The following is a 7,670-nucleotide window of genomic DNA, read 5'->3' as shown; positions in this document are numbered from 1 at the left end:
GTGTCACCCTCTGGACACAAGTGGAAGCATTATTTAAGAGAATGTCTGCTTAGTATAAGAGTTTTCTAAAAAGAAATGTTCTGGCTTTATGGTATAAAATATGCACTAGACACTGTCTTCTATTTTAAAGGAGGATTTGTGTGGTGTAATTGTGCCAGTGGAGTAAATGGAATCATAATAAAAAAAACAGTTGATAAAAAAGATATTTTCGAGAATTATGTTTCAAGTTTTTTTTTTAAATACTGGCTTTGGCCTTCTAGCAGCTGGAAAGATGGAATATTATATTGAATTATCACTTTTCTCTTCTGGACAGTATTGTGAAGTTGGACTGTATTGGACCATCTCACCCGTTTGATAGTTAGCAGCTAATGGGTCTCATCCAGCCCTTTCTTTATAGAAACCAGGATATCAGCTTCAGCAACATGGCTGAGGAGGTTGTTCCATACTCCCACAACCTTTTGCGTAAAGCAGTGCTTGGTTATACAAATCAGAGTACAGAGTTCAATATACAATGTGCTACATTTTGCTCATTTGTGATCCACCTGCTGCAGGACATTTCTGCTCTGGACTTTGCTCTTACTACAAAGCTGAGCCACCGAAATAATTCTTGGTCTGAAGTTAAATGGCATAATTAGGTAAAGCAAACAAACCAAAAAACCTGTTAGTGTGGAATGGAAAAGATCACATAGGTGCTTGACTCAAACATTCACAATCCCACAAGGTATTACGACCAAATCGTAACAGAAGGCATTTGAAGATCACCAACAGTGCAAGGGACCAGGGACACATATGGGCATTAAATGTAGTGGCATTCAAGGCAGAAATCTTGCAGACATTTCTTTAAAAGTTTAACAGCTAACAAGCATCTTAAGAAACAGCTCAATCTAGTTCTTGGATCACATACCCACTGCAGCAGCAAAAAAAAAGCAAATGGCCTCTTTTCATTTGAAACCTTTCCTGTTACAACACTCTTTAGATGTTTATGATTTTCAGAAAACCGTGCAGTTACAATGCACTATTGATGCTGTTCCTAATAGCTCTGCCTTGCAAATGGTTCATGCAGTGCAAATGCAGCAATGCAATTGAAATAATGCTGCTGCAGTGGTAAAAACACAGAAAAACAGTGTGCCTACAAAATTACCATGCACACTGAACATTGGAAACTTCTACAACGGTATGTGCCGTCTGTAGTTTTTTAACTTTGGTACTAATGACAGTCAGTGAGCTCAGTACACCTGACCTTACTCACTGCCCTGCTATTTAAACCACAATTAACACACAGCCCACACGGTGCCTTTCAAATGTGTAATCAATGACTAAGATGTCTCTTACAAGACTTTCAAGATTTCTTTTTGGCAGTCAAGTTTAGAGCCCTGTTTAAAGACGCAAACCAAGAAGCCTCGATTAATACAACCCACTCTCTGCTCTTCAATGCAGCTTCACACACATGTATTATGGGACCGCAGCAACTAAAAGTGACGCTGAAAAAGGATAAATAAAAATGTTCAAGCACAATAAATGCCCTAAAGCTGACAATAAGAGGTACATCATGACACAAGGGTTATAAGAATAGGATTAAAGACTACATACACATTCCTCAGCAAGAGATGTAAGAATGGCCCAGCAGACATTGCACATTCAAAGGCAAATCCATCAACAACAATCTACTCACTGCTTCCTCAGTTACCAACACCAGGCAGCACCTGCTTGAATAAGAGAGATCACTTTATTGGCCCTATACAATTTCTTTTTTGAGGAATTTGTCTTTTCGCATACCCCAACTTGCTCTCCATGAGACACACAGACGGGGAGAGAGAAGCTTGGGGTCAGAGTGCAGGGTCAGCCATTTACACAGCACCCCTGGAGCAGTTGGGGTTCCTCTGCTGGCTGCGGGATACGAACCGGCAACCTTCCAGCCACAGAGCTACCGTACCACACTAACAAGTAAGAAGTGTGGAAATAAGAAGTAAGAAGATAAGAAAAGTTGGAAATGGGAGCAGGCCGTTTGACCCATCTAGCATGTTTGGTAGAACAGTTGTATAGCCCTTTCATACATCTCGAGAGCAGGACATCTGCGCACTATACTGAGAAGAGACACCAACTAAACAAAATTACCTTCTGTGCTCTTCTCACAACTCACTCATGACAAGTCAAAAACAGGAGGAGACCTTCAGCCCATCCAGCCTGTTTGGTAGTTACTAGTTAATTAATGCACTTCCACATAGTGTTCTCTTGTGACCCCTGGTCCATGTTTCACTGTATATTCTGAAGATGCCCGTTGGGTTGACTTAGACAGCGTTAATAAAGGTTAGCACAGATGTGTCTTTTTAGGTTTCACCACTGAGACCGGGAGAATTTACTACGCAGACACAGAATGAACTTGTTTCAACAGGGACGGTCAACAAAATTGCTGTATTAAAGAGACAGGAAACTCTCAATAAAACGAGTAAAAATCCACACCAGAGCAACAGTACCTCACTGGGCCTCAGCTCCTTCTGGTTTCCATAGCGATAAGAGGACTTGAGAGTGTGTGACTCCCTCTCTGCATGCGATGCCACATTAAAGACGACTAATATAAAAATAAAAACTGTCTGACTTTCAGTGAAAAGCCAGTTGAATATTCATTGAGATTTCATTTTAACAGCACAGTGAGCACCACTGCCCTTGGAGTGAATACTGGACCAAGCTCCTACAGGTCATCTGTGTGTGGCCCATATACCGTAGCACAGAGCAACAGGCTGGAGTGGGCTTGACTCTCATTTAACACTCTCACCTGAACTCTAATCTCAGCACGACTTGCACCTTGCTTCCTGGGCCATTTAAAAACTTGTTTGAAACGCAGTTAATTTCTCTTTATCACTTTGTACGAACTCCGAAATCAGATTCTTTCATTCTATTCATCTCTATCAAGCCCTTTAAAAAGCATACATAAACCAGGAATCAGGCATTTGCACTGTCCAATAGATCAAGGCTAGCGGGAGTTCGCCTGTAAAAACCTCGTGGTCAGTCTCTGCCCGATCAGCCAGTCGTGTAAAAAAGTACGCATGCACTTCTTTCTGTGACGCCTTCTGAACGCTTGTTTCCATGATCTTGTTTTTTTCCAAACTACATTCCAAATATGGAGATCGATCTCACGGCTTTAAAGGAGCCTGAGCGCCAGCTTGGAGTGTGGGAGGTGTGTGTTCAAACCTCCTCAAGCACGAGTGAGCAAAAGGAAGAACAGCTCGACATTTAAGGAAATTCACCCAGAACGAGGGGAATGTCAATGAAGCAGATCAGAATCTGGAAAGACTGTAATATCGGGTCGTCTACCACTAGAGGTCACCAAAGGGCCTTCAGCGCCTGTTAAAGGTATTGCTGTAGGGTAACTGAGTGATTAATTACTCTGCGTGGGTGATGGTTAGTTTACACATGGGACGAATTAGTAGTATGCCCTTCGCGTCAAGGCAGAATGGTCATTGTCATTGTGAGGTTTTATATGTGCAGCTCTCGGGTGCCATATTACTGAAGGGTAGTTGTCTGTTCTAGCTTGCTTTCAACTGTAACATCGAATATGTTCCTTTTTCAAAGCCTTCTATGTTGTTAATGTCTTGTTTCATATTTGGATTCTGAGGACATGTTTCCTCAGTTGACTACGTTTTAGAATTGTATACCCTTGAGGGAAATACAGCAGAGTGCAGACGTGTGCTAGAGAGCCTGGGATCTACTGACCTCCAGAGCCATCTTTTACAACTACGCTCTAAACGTCTCAGCACTTTTGGAGGCTGGAACCACTCACTTCTTTCCAAGAAGACTAATCTTGAAAGAATTTGTTTCCATTAGTCCATACCTTTGTATTGTATGCGCACCTGGTTTGTTTGTAACCATTGACCCATAAGGAGTCGGACAAGCACTTGTTCATAGTATGAAAGCAGGTGTTCTGCATAGTTTTGAAAAAAGACGCTATATCTCGAACTGAAGAGTGGCCAGATGATTGCTGTCATCATGATAAGCTGGGCAGAAATTCTTATTTTATCCTGGAACAAAATCCCAAATGGAATTGATCAAGTCAACCAAGACAATTTGTAGCTACAGTAAATAATGAAAAAAAGGACCCCAGAAACTAGCAAAAACTGAAGTCGTTGACGTCGTTTTTCTCCTAAAATTAGAAGTACATTATTTACTCATGTCTGTTGGTGTCTGAAACAGCTCTCATACTCCTCGAAAAGCTGGACTGTTAGGTTCCGTGCGCCTGTATAACGCTTTCATCCGAACGCACTTTACATGTTAGAGTGGACGACCTCATCCGTTACTTATAATACAAAGGTTGCAAAAGAGAGGCAATGCGTCCCATTTATCCTGTATGGTATTTGGTACTGTAAAAAACTGATTTACGACTCTCATCCAGCTGTGCTTGGAGAACAGTGGTTGAGAGAAAAGGCGCAGGCTGGGTTTTTCTTTGAAAAGGTCCCGCACTCAGGTCTGAATGTCTAACCGGCTGGTCGAGAAGTTAGACTTGTTGAAGGGTTACGGGAAGATCAGAGGAAGAGGAGAATTTCTGTTTGGAGCGGGTTCGCTCAGGTTAGGAGAGAAGCGGAGCGCCGCTTTCCCGGACGTGGAAAAGGTTTACAGCGGAACCCGGACCCAGTCAGTGTGGGAACCTTTTTAAGCCACGATTAGTTCAACCTCATCCTGGGACTCACAATTCTCCGCTCTTTCGTGTCACACGCTGGTTAGACCTTGGACGCTGTTCTTAATCGTAGTCTGACACCTACCTGCGGGCGTTTGAATGTTAGCACTTGGGCTCAGATTACTTCTAGTGTGCGGAGACTGGTTTTAGGATTAAAGCTAGAGCAAGGTTAAGGTTGATTTTGAGAAGCGACTCTTTGTATGTGAAAAACCGAGCTCTTGCTTTGCGCACTGGTGCTGGTCGGTCCCTAGTGCGCGTTTTGTGTGGTGGGAGGGGAACAGTGGGCCTCCTGTTTGCAGCTTGAGTCATGCGGGCCTGCATCATCGCACACACGTCTGTGACATTGTTTGGAAAGGCTGCAGTGTCTGTTGCATGTGTGATCGTCGCGGTTCCGCGGGGTGTCGTGCCCCCCGCCACCCGTTCCGTCCCGCCCCGCAGCACCTGGGGCGCGAACCCGGGTCTCCGGCGTAACGCAACAGGGAAGGAGACCTCCCCCAGCCCAGGCAGCTGAGGACCCTGCTAAGCGCAGTGAGGGCGGTGACGTCACCGTATCCGAACTAGCTCCGCTACACATGAGGATTGTAGAGAGTTGTGTTGTTGAATAATTTGTGTGTGGAAATGACTGTCTCTGAAGAATTCAGTGTGTATGGTAATTCAATACAGCCTACAGAGCTGATGACTTTTACAGAGAAGACCTTCCAGTGGCTTTAGTGACTCTTTGAGGACATACACTCTGCTCCTGAAGGACACTAGTGCCATTTGATGAAAACAAGTCAAATATGGTGGCGATGTGGCTCGCATTGTTGCCTCTTGGGGTTCTGGGTTTAATTCCCTGGGTGCTATCAGTGTGGAGTTTGCATGGTTTTCCCATGTGCCAGTTTTTCTCCAGGTGCTCCTCTCCCAGTACTGTGTGTGCCCTGCGATGGACTGGCCTCCCGTCCAGGCTGTACCCTGCCGTGCACCCGCTGCTTGCCAGGATAGGATCAAATTGAATTGGACAGAGATTAGAAAATGGATGGAAGTTAGAGCACGGTTCTAGCGTAGCGCTTTCTAAAACTGAGCGCGAAAAGATTTCCCAGTTGACCAACAACTTTTTAGCCAACAGTCTGTACTTTCCCCTTAGAATTTCGCGGTGAGCTGGAGCGTACCCCTGCAGCTGACCAGTCTGTCCCCGGCGTGGTGGAAACACACTCGAGCGCTTAGCCCGGACAAGCATCCGGCATTTGTGGAAGGAAACCGGAGCGCTCAGAGATAATACAGGAACATGCACATGGCGTGCAGGACGCATCCCAGGACGGGACCCGACTGCCCGGAGCCCAAGACCTGTGCATTAACTCTAAGTCCAGCCCGTCGGACCTCTCCAGGTTCAACAGGGAAACACAACAGAGGACGTCAGTCCAAACTACGGAAAAACGCAATTAAAACAGAGATGTTTTAATGTTAGTTTTTTTAACACGGGATGTCATTGCTGTTGTTGAAGCTGATGGCGTGTTATTGCTCAAGAAACAATTGAGAGAGACGTTCGAATTTCTGCTACTAAGTGCCAAACGCGCTGGACGGGCCGAATAGCTCCTCTCGTTTGGAACCGTTCTTAAGGCTTTGTAAAAGAGAGGTTTTCTGGATTGAAACGCAGTCAAGAGAATGGAAATAGAGCAATCTGCTTGTTTTGCTAGTTTAGCTGCAGTTGATGCATTTAAAAGTACGTTTTTAAACCTTGCAGGTTTCTATGTATCATGGAGCCTTATGCACATATCCGACGCCTTTGTATCGGGGCTCACTTGACACTGTGCCTGTCAGGGAAGGTGACGTCTCCGCAGGGGAGACACCCAGTATCCGAGACCCCAGGACTGGCGCTGTCTGGCGCTGAGCAGCCGTAGCGCAATCGCGTCAAGACCAGAGCATACCTGCGTTCGTCACAATTTGTAGTTGAGAAAAAATAGGCTTAGACAAGCCCTTGGGAAAGGACTCGGGGTCGGTTCGGACTGTAACAGTTTAAACTGTGAAAATCTCTTTAATTTAATTCATTTACAATGGCTGCAGTGGTCAGATTGCCCGCGGGAGGATTATAAAAACTTCTGCATGTAAACGACGACACTTTAGTCTGTTCTGCAAATACTGTAGTAGATGAGACCAATGCCAACGGTATTAGCAAAAATAAATAAATGAGTGTACAACAGCATGTTTTAAGTTAACGCACGTAGGTGTTGTAGGCAAACTTGGATCACGTGGGAAGATTAACACGTTTCACTTCATGATCTGTTAAAGAGGGTGGCAGTTTGTAAATGTACAGTAACACGAAAGTTGCGTGAAAATGCACTGTAAATGTGTTTTCACAGACTGATACAGATGTGTACGCTTAAGACATAAGTTAGATTCACATCAGTCATTTGAGGTTCCCAGTTTAAAATCGGACTGCTCTATCAATCTCACGACGCTTTTGAAAAAATGAGTGTGGCTGTTCTGAATTCCTTGTTTTGCTGAAAAGTGTTGTAAAATAGCTTTCTATTCTGGTATCCTGCGATATCACCCCGCTCAGCGTCTCATTAGCTGGAGCCGTCTCTGTGACCTTGTCAGCGACACTTTGTGGATGCAGGAAAGCAAAAAAAAAACCATAAATGAAACATTTTTTTTGCATGGGGGTATATCGCTAAATTGCGCTTGTTTTTTTTTAACCACTTAAAAAAAACAGGATCCCTTCCTGTTCGAACGCACCCCAGGAAAAAAGAAAACAACTCTAAAATAGATTAAAAAATCAAACGATTTTATCATCCACCCGCAAAACATCGCCGCCTCTCTCCCCAGCATCAATTTCTGCGGCTGAATGCTAGGACGAGTCGCGTCCAATCACCTGCTGCATCCTGATTTCTGCTCCCAGTGGGAGGGCAGGCGTCCTGTGACGTCGGCTCGGCATCCCCCACTGATTGGATTCCCGTTTTAATTCGCTTCTACCTTGAGGCGGGTAGAAAGGATGGGAATGGTTTCGTGCCTGATCAATAACGTT

This window comes from Atractosteus spatula, chromosome 1 (genome assembly GCF_055471065.1).
Source record: "Atractosteus spatula isolate fAtrSpa1 chromosome 1, fAtrSpa1.hap1, whole genome shotgun sequence".
Classification (NCBI taxonomy): Eukaryota; Metazoa; Chordata; class Actinopteri; order Semionotiformes; family Lepisosteidae; genus Atractosteus; species Atractosteus spatula.
Note: the sequence above shows the minus strand (reverse complement) of the source record.